General features: G+C 40.6%; 1 long non-coding RNA gene across 3 annotated transcripts; it reads left to right on the top strand.

The window, feature by feature from the left end:
• Positions 1-2,727: 2,727 nt before the first annotated feature.
• On the top strand, positions 2,728-13,929 carry LOC121395354. Of its 3 annotated transcripts, none has more exons than XR_005962421.1 (5): positions 2,728-3,594; positions 4,101-4,235; positions 5,196-5,334; positions 7,628-7,696; positions 8,734-9,137. It is a non-coding gene; the product is annotated as an uncharacterized LOC121395354 (long non-coding RNA). The 3 variants fall into 3 exon arrangements; XR_005962422.1 differs by lacking the exon at positions 2,728-3,594 and adding an exon at positions 13,842-13,929 and having other exon boundaries at positions 3,769-4,235; positions 8,734-8,968; XR_005962420.1 differs by lacking the exon at positions 2,728-3,594 and having other exon boundaries at positions 3,768-4,235.
• Positions 13,930-14,360: the final 431 nt, after the last annotated feature.

Below are 14,360 nucleotides of genomic sequence, written 5' to 3'. Positions count from 1 at the left end.
TTCAGTCCCCTTGGGGCCTCACATCCCAATCCATGTGTCCAAAAGGCTTCTTTTTGTAACAGTAACTGGTTTATATCTCCACCCCTATAGGGAGTCTTTACACAGTCAATTGGCATAAATTTAAATGAGAAATGGGGTGTCTTGCATTTACCTAATGTTGTGCAATAGGCTGTTTGATATGTCCTGCTTCGCTTTCTTTTTATCGTAATTGGGATCCAACACCTCCCCTCTACTATATGGTGCATGCTGATCCTTGATCTTTCTGTGCACAGGGGCAGCTACTGGGTGACTTGATGGAGGGTGTTGCTGCCCATGAACATTATAGATAGATAGATAGATAGATAGATAGATAGATAGATAGATAGATAGATAGATAGATAGATAGATAGATAGATAGATAGATATAGAGATATATATTATATATATATAGAGAGAGAGAGAGAGATATAGATAGATAGATAGATAGATAGATAGATAGATAGATAGATAGATAGATAGATAGATAGATAGATAGATAGATAGATAGATAGAGATATATATGTATATATATATATAGATATATATATAGACACTGGGATACAAAATAGGCCCTGGCATTTCAAGTACACAGAGGCCCAAACAGCCCCTCATAGGCCCATTAAATAGGTATCTTACAACAGCCCCTCTGGCATTTACCCAAATCTGCAGACCACTTGGCTGCAAGGACAGGGCTCCTTAGAACCCTTTGGACAAATATTGTGAGTTATATAAGGAACATTATAAAAGAGTTTCACCAGTGGCAGGGAAACAATACTCCCCAGTCACACATCTAGAAATCACAAATGACTGTCTCTTCTGTCACACATCTATAAGCCTTGAATGCTTAGGCTTTGGCTCATCCTATGGTGCACTTATTATATCAATTTTTAAAAACATACAAGTTCAGTGTTGGACTGGAACACCAGGGGCCCACCAAAAACCTTAGCCCACTCTCAGTACTATTATTCTCTCTCCTCGCTCAACCTCTTAGTCTCCTAGTCTCTTTTCTTTACATAGTTTAATCTATTATTCCATCTATTTATTGTCGCAGCTGGGCCCACTGGGAGTTTTCCTGGTATCCCGGTGGGCCAGTCAATACTGATCCTACAGGTGTCCCAGTGCAAGTGATATTATAATGGCTATTATTATTAAAGGTGAACTTTAATAGGAGAACTTGTGCAAAAGGCAGTTATTTTGTTAGATTTTATTTGTACTGGAATCGGTTATTTGAGTGAGCTCTAATACATCTGCTAGGAAAGGAAACCTCCCTATAAGATATATTGGATCATTCATCTGACACCCAACTACTGCATGAAGACAGAATGAAGAGAAACAGATGCTGAGAGAGGGATAGTGAATATAAATTGATTATTTCTGAAACAATGACACATTTTTAATTGATTGTATTTAGAGAGTTTCTTATTTCAGTATGAAGAAGCGAATATTGCATTTTAATTTTCAAGATAGTTCCCCTTTAATATATTTTTATAAAGCACCAAAATATTCCAAGGCATTGTGCAATAAAAGGGTGAATAAATGACTGCTTTCCAAATAATAATGCTGGCCCTAACCCCAATAGCGCACCCTGACATGATAATAAAGAACTGCAGCAGCCCCACAAGCCAACCAAGTTCTGTATTGAGCTTGAAGCCATTGCAGGGGATACTTGGGTCACCAGAACAATGTGACCGCACAGCAGTGTTCAAACAGAGAATCGTCATCTTTTTGGAAACAAGTAAATGACTAGAATCAGTGCAGGCGGCATCCACACTGATTCTATCGTCTCCTTTAAAGGGCATTTCCACTCTTAAACTGTTATTTTGCATTAGAAAGAAACAATAGTTCCAAACATACACATAAAAATAATATACATTATGTAAAAGCTTTCAGTGTTTAAAGGATAAGGAAAGGTTTAACCACTGGGGAAGCCAATAAAAAAGGTGATAACAATCAATAACCTCAGACCCAGTGTCTGGTACTGCTCATACTTATCTTAAAAACTATTACTATACTATACTATTTCTAGCGAGTGCTACGCTGCCATCTTATCTCCTTTCCCAACGGCCTTGCAGTTGCCCTGGGCTGTGCACATGTGCAGTACAAGAATAGTACCCTGGTCCTGGTTGCTGAAGGACAATATCTGTTTCTATTCTCCACACTAGAGTCCTGCAGTGGGTCAGGTACCCGCAAAACCCTGTGGTACCCTGCGGGTTGCGCGTAAAAGTTCCGGGTGCAGGTTTAGATGCTGGTCGGTGGTTCCTTGGGTCGTGGGTCGGGCCGCGGGTCTTCTCAATAGAGATTTTTTACTCCTTTTTTCTGATCACGCCTATTTCTGATGATGTCACATAATGATAGCACTTCCTGTTTTACTCTTTGTTTTCCTAATCATGCCTACTTCCGATGATGTCACTTCCGGTTTACAATGACAGCACTTCTTGATTCTTGATGGTCAGCAGGTCGCGGGTCCAGGTTGCGGATAAGGTACTTGCGGGTCTGGTCAGGTAGAGGTTCCAATCGGGTAAGAAAGCGGGTTGCGTGTCCGGGTTTCAGATTGTGGGTACGGGTTCCAATAAATGGAACCTCGCAGGACTCTACTCCGCACTGCTGATTCTGACTCCTGAAACAATGTAGCAGAAGCAGCTTATTATCTAGATAAGAACTGACTTTAGTTACAATTACTGACAATTTATAAAAGAAAAAAACAGGGGTACACTTGATACAGTAGAAGGGACACAGATATTGAGCTTGATGCCTTAGGGTCCCTTTCCATAGTACTGGGTTGCCCTTTAACCCTGACCGGTTGCCTCTTTGTATTTCTGCGAGACAGTGATGCCCATAGAGACGCTTGTATTGGCCTGATGTCTGTGCATGTCCCGCGCCTCTTTGCCAGAGGGAATAAGCCTGATTCTGACAGCCCTACTTCATAATTCATAGCAGGGAACGTAACCAGTTACGTAGTTACTACAGGGAGGCTTACTGCAGCCGCTTCCTTCCCTCTGTCGTTTGGCAAATGGTGTTCGGCAGTTGTCTCATTTGTTCAGTCACAGACACCGACCCGTGAGCACCATCAGGAGAGATCAGCTTATCCCATGTGGCCCCAATAACAAGGATAAAGAGAGTGAATGTGCCTCCTCCAGCTGCCGTCACAGCGGAGGATTCCTTTCCTGAATCCTCGCCTTCTCCTGCAGCAGCGGGCAGCCTCCAGACTCATGGACCTGTTGGATGGAATGCTGTGGGGGCTGCCGCTGGACATGCTGCTGCTGTCCGGACTCTCTACCTTGGGCACAGCACTGAGTAGGAGACAAGATGCTGTTTCCAATCTTTATATCCTGAATCCTAACTGGCTGGGAGGATTCAGCAGCGGGCACTGCCAGCCCCGGGCACACTCAGTTGGGCACAGTGATGGGGAGCAAGTAGCATGCACGCCTCAATGATCCGGCTCTCCCAGTACCTGTTGCTGCTTGGAATAGGGGAAGTGCTGCAGACTCACTGTCACTAGAATAGCCAGGGAGGAGAAATCAAGCACTGCAGGATGGATGGTCGCCTTTTTTGAAGAGGAGCGGAAGTGGAGTTTCGGTAAGTTATTTCTTAATAAAGGCTTTGCAATTCAAAAGTTTAATTTGTCTTGGTGTTTATTTGTCATTGTATACTAACCAATTTTTTTTAAAAAAATGTTTGATGTTACTGCCTTCAAGCATTTTTTCCCCATAAATAAACAGGGAATGACCATAAAATATGCTAAATGGTTAGACACAAGAGGGCCCACCGGGAGTTTTCCTGGTATCCCGGTGGGCCAGTCTGACACTGGTGTTCTATCACAATAAAATCATATGTGTTGTATAACATTGCACACAGCTTTTTGGGGGGAGCAAGGTATGTCCTTTTGTCGGGTCCATTCCTTTCCATTTTAGTAGTGTCACAGTAAAGTGTAGCCATAAGGTCAGCTCCACATACATTTATATATTTCAGTGACTAGGTATGCGCTGTGTTTCCTATTCAGTCAGGCATTTTTCTTGCAAAATATGTAGGGTATCCTGTTAACGGTGATTCTCATTTCCTCCAATTGGTTTTGTCTTCACAAGGAGCCGTAAAGACAGCTTGAAAAGTGAGAGTTCTGCAGCCATTATTCCTCATGAATTAGTCCGCACACGGCAGCTTGAGAGTGTGCACCTCAAGTTCAACCAGGAGTCTGGAGCACTCATTCCACTTTGTTTGAAGTAAGTATGAATATGATGTCATAGAACATTAGTTGTTTCGATCAGTTTTATATGTATTCCTTTGAATGGTTTATGTATAGTTTTCCCTGTATTCTGTGGACTGCAATTTTTACTCCATAGATCTGGGAGTTGTTCAACAAATGGAGGGATGTATAGTCTATTGAAGAACAGAGAAATTGCACAGTAGTCATGCATCTATGTCTCCTTTCATTCTATATCTGCCCTTTATATTTGACATCAAAGTTGTTTCCTCCCCAGAAAGATGTGCAACACTGCAGTAAAGGGAGCAGAGCGCACACAGTAGATAAAACTAGGGATGCACCGAGTATAGGATTCGGCCTTTTCCAGCAGGATTCAGCCGAATCCTTCTGTCCGGCCGAACCAAATCCTAATTTGCATATGCAAATTGGTGGCAGAGGGGTAAATCACATGACTTTTTGTCACAAAACAAGGAAGTAAAAAAACGGTTTCCCCTTCCCACCCCTAATTTGCATATGCATATGCAAATTAGGATTCGGTTCGATATTCAGCCGAATATTTTCGGAAGGATTCGGGGGTACGGCCGAATCCAAAATAGTGGATTCGGTGCATTCCTAAACAAAACATTGCATTGTTTTTAGTACATTATATTTAGGGGAATCAGAATGTGGTACAGGTACAGATCTTTCCGTAGTTTGGATCTTCATACCTAGAAAATCATGTAAACTTTAAATAAAGCCAATAATCTGGTATTACTTCCAATAAGGATTCATTATGTTAGTTGGGATCAAGTACAAGGAAAAAAATTTTTAAATCGGAATATTGATTATAATGGAGTCTATGGGAGATGGTCTTTCTGTAATTTGGAGCTTTCTGGATAATGGGTTTCCGGATAACGGATCCCATACTTGTACAGAAAAGTTTGCTTTGGAAAATTGTTTGAATATTTTTATAATCTGAATTTTGTGCTTTTCACCTTAGAGGTAGGCTGTTGCATGGAAGGCACTTTACATATAAAAGCATTACTGGAGATACAGCAATCACATTTGTGTCTACTGGAGTAGAAGGAGCCTTTGCTACAGAGGAGCACCCATATGCAGCGCATGGACCGTGGCTACAGGTGACATTTACTTACTTTGTGTTAACATTTTGGAAAATAATAAAATTACTCAGCGAGACAAAACACCCATCTCCATTTGTAGTGTAAATTTTCAGGTATCTGGCACTCGGGGGAACTTTTTAGATTTGCAGTGTCAGTAGAGCGTTATTTTCTGTTGCTGAGCTGAAAAACATAGCAAGCAAACACTCAAGAGTCCATAGACCTAAAACTGACACTTTTTTTTAAAACATCCAGAACTTTAATGTCCTATAGGCTTTATGTACACAGGGCTTAGGAGCCATGAAGAATCAGAGCCTGACAGAATCTGATTGCATGAAGCTCTGACATCTAAAACAAACCATTGTCTTAAAGGGGTGGTTTGCTTTTTTTAATATTTTATAGAATGGCTAATTTTTTAAGCAACTATTCAATTGGCCTTAATTTTTTATTTTTTTTTATTTTAATGTTTTGCCTCTTTCTTCTGACTCCTTCCAGCCTTCAAATGGGAGTCATGGACCCCATATAAAAACCAGGCAAAATTGGAGAGCTACTGAATAAAAAGCTAAATAACAAAAAAAAACGAATAATAAAATTAAAACTAATTGCAAAGTTGTCTCAGAATATCACTCTACATCATACTAAAAGTGAATTTAAATAACCCCTTTAAGAATTGATACCACCTTGAGTAACGAGTAATGAGCAATGAAAAGAGTCTGTTTTTCCACTAAAAGGTGGTCATTTAAGTCCTTAATGGGAAAACTTCTACATAAAGCAATTTGCATTGTTGGTCATAGTTTGCAAAAGTCTTAAACAATGCCTCCCAGCATCATCTGAAGGAGTCATGGGATTTTAAAGCAAAACAAACCCTTAATAAAAAAAAAAAACCCTACCCTTCATAGACCCTCCTGCCCCCTGGCAAATGCCCCTAACTCTTTACTTAGCCTCCGTGCAGATTCTGTCCAGTGGAGTTCACTTCTTCTTCTCTTTGGTAACCTTCAGAATGAAACCGGCGAAGCGGGGCATGCGCAGTTGGAGCAATTTTCCGTTTTGCGAGAACTTCGCATGCGCTGAAACTCACAAAAATTGCAGAAGCGTCGGACTCATTCCGAAGATTGCGGAAGCGGCTGAAAATTACACCTGTGAACTGTGGACAGAATTTGCACTGAGGAATAAGTAAAGAGTTAGGGGGATTTGCCCAGGGGGGCAGCTAGGCTGGTGGGAGGAGGGAGGGGGCTCTGTGGGGTAGGATTTTTTTTTTTTTTAAATTAAGGGGCCCACCCAAAAACCTTAGACCTGGGGCCCCTAAAAAAAAAACTTTGAAAAAAACTTTGTCCGACTCTCAGTACTATTATTCTTCCTCACCCAACCTCTAATCTATTAGTCTCTTTTCTTTGCATACTATAATCTATTATTCCATTTATTTAGCCTCTTAAGCTGGCCATAGACGCAAAGATCCGATCGTACGAATCGTGGATTCGTACGATTTTCGGACCATGTGTGGAGAGTCCCGACATTTTTCGTCCGTCGGATATCGGTAGTTTGGTCGATCGGACAGGATAGAAAATTTCTGTCGCCTGCCGATAATATCTCTGCGTGTATTGCCGATCGTACGATTTTCAGTGGGAGACTGTCACTAGTGTTGTCAGACATAAGTATCGTACGATTGCTGTCAGGGGCAGAAAATTGGGTGATCTGTTCTTATTTGTTCGGAATGGTAAAGACTTTGATCTGAATGGTTAGTGGAGGGTCGGGAGATGGGAAAGTCCGATCGTACGTTGATTCGTACGATCGGATCTTTGCGTCTATGGGATGTAATAGGCCATATGTTTAGCAGAATGATGGCCCACTGACACCTGGGCCCCACTGGGAGTTTTCCTGGTATCCCAGTGGGCCAGACACTGATTGCATATCCCATAACTGTGTCCTTGTGTATCAAGCATATGGATACATACTAACGGCACAGTGGTGGAGCGAGAGTAGTGCTGCAGACAAGGTCATAATCCTCTAAATAACTGCTGCTTTGACATTTAATTCAGCCCATCATAAGAGACTGTTTTACTAAACATTGGATGAGGTTTAACTGGTTACCTGGAGGAATATTGTGGCAGACCCTGTCATGTGATTGAACACAAATGTGTATAAATAGTACTACAAATAAAATCCCACATAATCATTCTGTTACCAGCCAGAGATCATCTCCATTTCTTCATCGGAAGATAACATGGATATTGTTTTTGATAAATAGCTTTGTCGATTTTTTGCAGTTCAGTCCGGGATAGTATCCATCAAGAACTTAAACCTTTTATCTTTCCAGATTCTGTTGACAGAGGAGTTAGTTGAAAAAATGCTGGAAGATTTAGAAGATTTAAGCTCTCTAGAGGAAGTAAGTGGTCACTGGCTTGTGTGATATTGGGGGTGGACTGTGCATAGGGCAAACGCTCTAAAGTGGGCAAAAATTAATTAACATTTCATCGGGTGACTAACTTCTGCTTTATAAAATTGAACTATATACTTTCCTTAAGGCTACAGACACAACAGCCTAAATCTTGGCCTGTTGATAAATACAGGTCTGAATTCATCCCCTGTGCTCCAATCCGCCTACCTGCACCTGGAGCCACTGTGTCGGCATCTGTACAGGCACATGAAGCGGGTTTTGGCACCAAAAAAGGTGTGCATTCCGGCACCAAAATCTGCTCCATTTGCCTGCACCTAAGCCACTACAGTGGTGTAAATGCGTTGGGGCAGAGTCACCCCCCGCGCTTATCCACAAGCTGAGTACAGACTAGGGCTAAAATAACTTGACAAAACCATTTTGATTTTTAGACACTTGATCATCTCTCTGAATTTTAATGAGTTAAGATAGGGCCAAAACGGGGGGGGGGGGCTAAATCAGCTAGTGGAAATAGGCAGTAGCCTTCTCTCTTTTCTGCTTTGAAATCAGTGTGGCGGGGGTGGGAAAAATATGTCGCATGATTTAAAGAATTCTGATTTGGTTCGGCCAGGCACAAGGATTTGTCTGAATCCTGCTGAAAATGGCGAAATATCGAACCGAATCCTGAATTCGGTACTTCTCTAATTTGTACTATCTGATGTAAATGTATCTGTGTGAATTGGGTATTTTTGCATTGAAGGTCCCTTGGTGAATGTTTTCCATTGTTACATTGAATCAGTAAAAGTAATTCCTTGCTACACGCAGTCATTTTTTTTGTTTTTTTTAATAGCCTGAAATGTGTCTATGTTGATGATTTCAGTGCTGATTACTTACAATCAGCCAGAAGCTGGAACAGTAAAGTGATCTTTAAATGCACAATAGCTGATGCTATTTTTAAAGCCTGGATTACTTAATTGGGAAAATAAGAATGGTTTAAAATTGTAGATCATTTTCTGTATTTTGATTAAAAATCTTCTTGTTTTTCCTAGATGAAACTACCGAAGGAATACAGCTGGCCAGAAAAAAAGCTGAAGATCTCCATTCTACCCAACACAGTATTTGATAACCCACTCAATTAAAGGTGGAGTAGCGCTGACATTTCTGTTAGATACAGGGACATCACAGTGGACTTTCCCCCCACTTTCAGCAGCTCCATCACTGCTGTAAACAAAGCCAAAGGAAAGCAATTACTGCACAATCTCCGCATCTAGAGACGACTGGAATGTACGTGACATTTCAGCCCCATTTTATATTTTTAGCATCCAGTGTCAAGGGTGTTTGGCTTCTGTTTACTACTGTGAGAGTCTTTTCATTCAGACTCCCTCTGACAAGCAGGGCTTTCTGTCTAATATGACAAGGCATAGTCTGGGCCTGATCATAAATGTCTCGTATTCAATGCGAGTGAGTCCTTCTAATCTGCTCGAAAAACATATTTCATAAGTATAAATTTACTTATACCGGGTGCCCTTGTACACCCACTGGGGAAACTCGCACAGTTTCAATTTACTTTATTGAACCGACTGGATTGGGAAAGTTGTTCCATGGCTCGGAAAAGAAAAACGTTGCTTTTGTTTTACAGTTTGCTAACTGTAATTGTCTTAATAGGAGTAGTTGTGCTTTTGGTTGCCAAATGTTACATGACATTCCTGATGGCTGTTTTCTTGAAGGGGAACTATCGCGAAAATCAAAATTTAATATTGACTTCATCATACTGAAAAAAGAAACTTTCTAAATACAATCAATTAAAAGTTCTGTACAGTTCCTGAAATAATCAAGTTTATCTCCACTGTTCCTCTCTCAGCATCTGTTTTCTGTCTTCATGCAGGAATTGGGTGTCAGATGAATGATCCAATATATCTTATAGGGGGGCTCATTTTACCTAGAAGATGTATTAAAGCTCACTCTATTTAAATCACCAGAAATCCTGTCTCTCTACATGTAGACTTTTTGCAAAAGGCAGTTATTTTGTTAGATTTTGTTTGTACTGGAATCCGTTAGTGAGCTCTAATTAATCTGCTAGGAAAGGAAGCCCCCCTACAAGATTTTTTGGATCATTCATCTGACCCTCAACTGCTGCATGAAGACAGAATGAAGAGAAAGATGCTGAGAGAGGGATAGTGAATATAAACTTGATTATTTCAGAAACAATACAGAATACTTATTTGATTGTATTTAGAAAGTTTCTTACTTTAGTATGAGGAAGCTTATATTCCATTTTTATTTTCGCGATAGTTCCTCTTTAAACCATTTCAAATGGGACCCAGAGTATACCTGGGATGCAGCCTTTGCACCCTAGAGTTGGTGTAGTATTTACTCCATATCACATTATTTAAAGGAGAACTAAACCCCCTGTTCATCAAAAATCCCCATCCCCTTCCGCCCATTGGCCCCCCTCACTCCTTTCTCCCTCCTTAGCGCCATCTTCTGTACCTTCTGGTTCCTCGCGTTCGCTAGCACAGATCTTTTTCACTCTGGTACTTGTGCCTACTGCGCATGCGGAGAAAGCTCCGAAGATTGCTGAAGGAAAAGAAGAGTATCTGAAGATACAGAAGATGGCGCCGAAGAGCTCCGCTTAGCTATGCTGCATAATTATGCTAAGCTACATGACGGATACTTTTTCCGCTAGGTTATTAAGGAGGCAGAAAGCAGTGAGGGGGGCCTATGGGGATTTTTGATTTAACGGGGGTTTAGTTTTCCTTTAATGTCTATTGTTGGAAGAATTTTACTAAAGTGGATCATAAGGCCCCATTCTGTACAGCACAGGGGCCCATTGTTTTATCCTGACTCAAAGATTAACAATCCCTGCCTATGTATTTAGTTACACTGGGTGATAACGGTTTAGAGACAACTTTTTACTATTATTCTTATGGGTGCTGAGGTTGCTACATGCCTGTAATCTGGGACTTAAGGGTGCACATGGACCCAAATTACTAGTAAATGTGGGGTTAAGGTATCCATTTACAATAACTGTAGACAGTAAATAAGAGAGATGGGCCTTCAGCTGTGCCCCTGAATCTGACTTCGTCCCCTGTATAATTTTATGTTTTGGGGGCAGTACCAAGCCGTTTTTAAAGCACGAGTGACTGATAAACCATTGACGCAGGCTGATAGGACTTTCAGCGTAACCTGACTGATCAGCTAAAATATACTTTTTTATTTTTACTAAACGCTATGTATGTCTGAAGCCAGTTTGAAATCAGATTTGTCCGTTCATCACCCCCCAAACCTAACATTTTAACACTATTGAGCACATTTGTGGAATAACGATTGGATGTTTAATCCAGGAAAGAATATCACGTCAAACACAAGGCGAATGACAACGTTAGGCTTCCATATTGACTTTAGACACTCAGCTGGCTGATTGTAGAGACATTCTCTTTCTATACAATGTTTCCTTTGTTTGTCTGAGAACCCGTGGACACTGTTCATAAAATAAATCCTATTTCTAAATAACGCAGCAGTGCCATCCCAGCACCCAACTGTCAGTCGACTATTTACTTAATGGGAGCACAGACAATGGGCACATTAGGCAGCCAGGTCTTTATTTTCAGGCAGTTGGATATTGGATCCTGCAGATGCGACTGCTACATAATGCAGAAGTGCTGTCAGTTTCACTTTAAATTCACTATGGATTCCAAGCTGTCTATAATGTTCTTTCATGTCCAATTGCTTAAAACATAGCATAGAACCATTTTGTGTCAAAGTGGAGTCATATTAATTTTAGAAAGCATGGTTTCTGGCAGTGTTTGCATTTGGGATTAAAGGGGTAGTTAACCCTGAAGTAAAGTGTGAACCATTTACAATTGGTCTTCATTTCCTATGATCTAGCATTTTGTGCAGCAGCTCTCCAGTTTTGAATTTTGGCAGCTATCTGGTTGCTATGGTGTAATTTACCCTAGCAACCAGGCAGTGGTTTGAACGAATGAGACTGAAAGATCGAATAGGGCAAGATGGAATAGGAGAGGGTCTGAATAGAAAGATCCGTAACAAAAAAAAAAAGTAACTTAACTTAAGCCTCACCGAGCATTAGTTGTGCGGCTGCCGGGTCACTGACCCCCGCCCCCACCCCCTTATAAAAGCTTGAAAGGAAGGCAGATAATTTCAAAACAGTAATAAAAAAATAGTTGCTATGAACTACACCTTTAATTTTTTTTTTTTTAATTTTTTGTTGACACCCTGTTGATTGACAATCTGCTCGGCATAAAGGGCACATTCCATACCTGGTTACTGTATTACAGTACAACGTATTTTCTCAGCCATCCAGTATTAACTTGGCTTCAAGCCTAGTCCTGCATCTAGGGGCCTCTGTTCCTTGAAACCTATTTTTGATGAAAATGTTTGTGCCCTTTCTTTTGGCTACAGTATTTCTTCCTCCTCCCTGTTAGTCTCTGTTCCAGTACCGTGCAGTATAAACTGTAGTTTGCACTGAATCCTGGGTAATGAGTTTGCAGTTACAGCTATCGTAGCGTTCCATGCTTTCTTGTTAGTCGTTAGTGTTTGAGGTTATACATGGGGTTAACATTAGGGATGCACCGAATCCACTATTTGGGATTCAGCCGAATCCCTGGTGAAAGATTCGGCTGAATACCAATCCAAATCCTAATTTGCATGTGCAAATTAGGTGTTGGAAAGGAAAAAGTGGAAAAATTATGTGGCGAAAAGTCACGTGATTTCCCTACTGCCCCTAATTTACATATGCAAATTCAGATTAGCCAGGTTTAAGGATTTGTCTGAATCCTGCTGAAAAAGATCAAATACTGTCTGAATCCCAAACCGAATCCTGGATTTGGTGCATCCCTAGTTAACATGGCACCTACTGGAATCCATAAGGATACTGGAAGGGACACACAAGGTAATCTGACCACTATAGAAGTCAGGAAATGCTCTTCCCAGTATCATGGCCGACGTTGGCCTTCATTCACAAGGTCCAGCATGTGTGATCTTGGCCTGTCAACCAGCAGAGTGTGTTTCCTCCTCCTCCTCTTCTTAAAGGGAGGTGATGGCGGGTGGGGAAGAGAGTTTTGATGGCTGCACTTTGAGATTAGTTCACCTGTTGTACTATAGCCTTTAAAGGATAAGTGAATATAAAATTGACGAGTGTTATTCTAAGCACTTTTGCAATGTACATTCATTTTTTTTTTATTTGAAGATATTAAAGGATACATATTCTGTTAATGTGAATGAATTTTGTTACAACAGCGCCACCTGCTGGTAATTTTCCAACCAGTCTGACCACCAATTAGTCAAGGAAATTGTCCGGAGAAAGAAAGAGACTGCTCTGATGTTCTTCTGCTTAGGAAAAACAATTAGAAACCTTTCCTAAATCTTTCCTTAGGAAAAACAATTAGAAACCTTTCTCAAATCTTTCCTAAGTAGAAGAATATCACAGCAGCCCCTTTCTTTCTCCGTTAATTACTAATTGGTGTTCAGACTTTTCGGAAACTAACCAGCAGGTGGAGCTGTTGTAACAAAATGAATTTGTGTTAACAGCATATGTATCCTTTAATATCTTGGAATTAAAAATAATGCATGTACATTGCACAAGTGCTTAGAATAGCACTCTCATCAATTTTAAATTTTTGTTTTTTTAAGGTTTACTTATCTTTTAAACTGGGCATACTTCTTAAAATCCACTGCTAACATGGTGGTCCAACCGCTGCCCCTTACCCATGTATCCCTTACACACATGTTCCATATATGTTAGCATGGAATCCATATACCTGGACAGGAGCAACATTTCAGCCAATGAAAGTGCTCACAAGCATTGCCTTGTAGTATTCTGCCGAACATGAAATCCACTCTGTTTGCCCAACCTAATACTAGTTCTCCACAGCATACACCTGGTTAGGCTGCACGTAGTATTATTTCGGGTATTTATGAAATGTATGATGGTCCCTAAGGAGCAACACACTTGTTCATGGGTTTCACCTTAATGAATCCTGTCGCCTAATTTAATTTTTTTTTCCCCACCCATTTTTTAACTTAACGTTTTTATTATTAACCTTGTTTTCTTTTCCACAGACTATAAAGTGAAGCTGTTTTTGTTTGGAAATATTGTATGTAGCCTTTAATGTAAATTCCTACACTTTTTTTGCAGGTAGGTGGTGAGATTACAAACGACTCTGTGAATCACTAAATCTTCTCTCCTGTATTCTTACTGCATTAAAATATATTTTTTAAAATAACGACCCGGGTCCTCCAATTAAATATTCTGTATCTCGGATGTAAGAACCCACTTCTCTGCTCACAGAAACCACATTTTATTAAATGCGCTGGTATGGTGACTTTTTATTCTATTGACCTCTGCTTCCCAAAGAATCTGTTCAGCACCCACCATGGGCAGCAAAGGGACTTTAATTTCCAGAGTCCATCACTTCAACATGGGACAAAATGAGGGAGGGGTTGGATGCCAATGCAGACTAGAGGATCCGCTATGTGGGGTAGGGGGGGTAGGAGTTTTTTTTTTAAATAAGGGTTTTTCTCTCCTTTAAAGGGGTGGTTCACTGTCAAGTTAACCTTTAGTATGTTATAGTATGGCGAGCTCTAATCAACTTTTCCTTTGAAATTGATTGATTTCAAACATGGGTCACTGACCCCCAGTCAGGGGACTAACTGT

This window comes from Xenopus laevis, chromosome 7L (assembly GCF_017654675.1).
Source record: "Xenopus laevis strain J_2021 chromosome 7L, Xenopus_laevis_v10.1, whole genome shotgun sequence".
Classification (NCBI taxonomy): Eukaryota; Metazoa; Chordata; class Amphibia; order Anura; family Pipidae; genus Xenopus; species Xenopus laevis.
The sequence above is the reverse complement of the archived record's forward strand: the minus strand, read 5'-3'. Positions and strand labels throughout refer to the sequence as shown.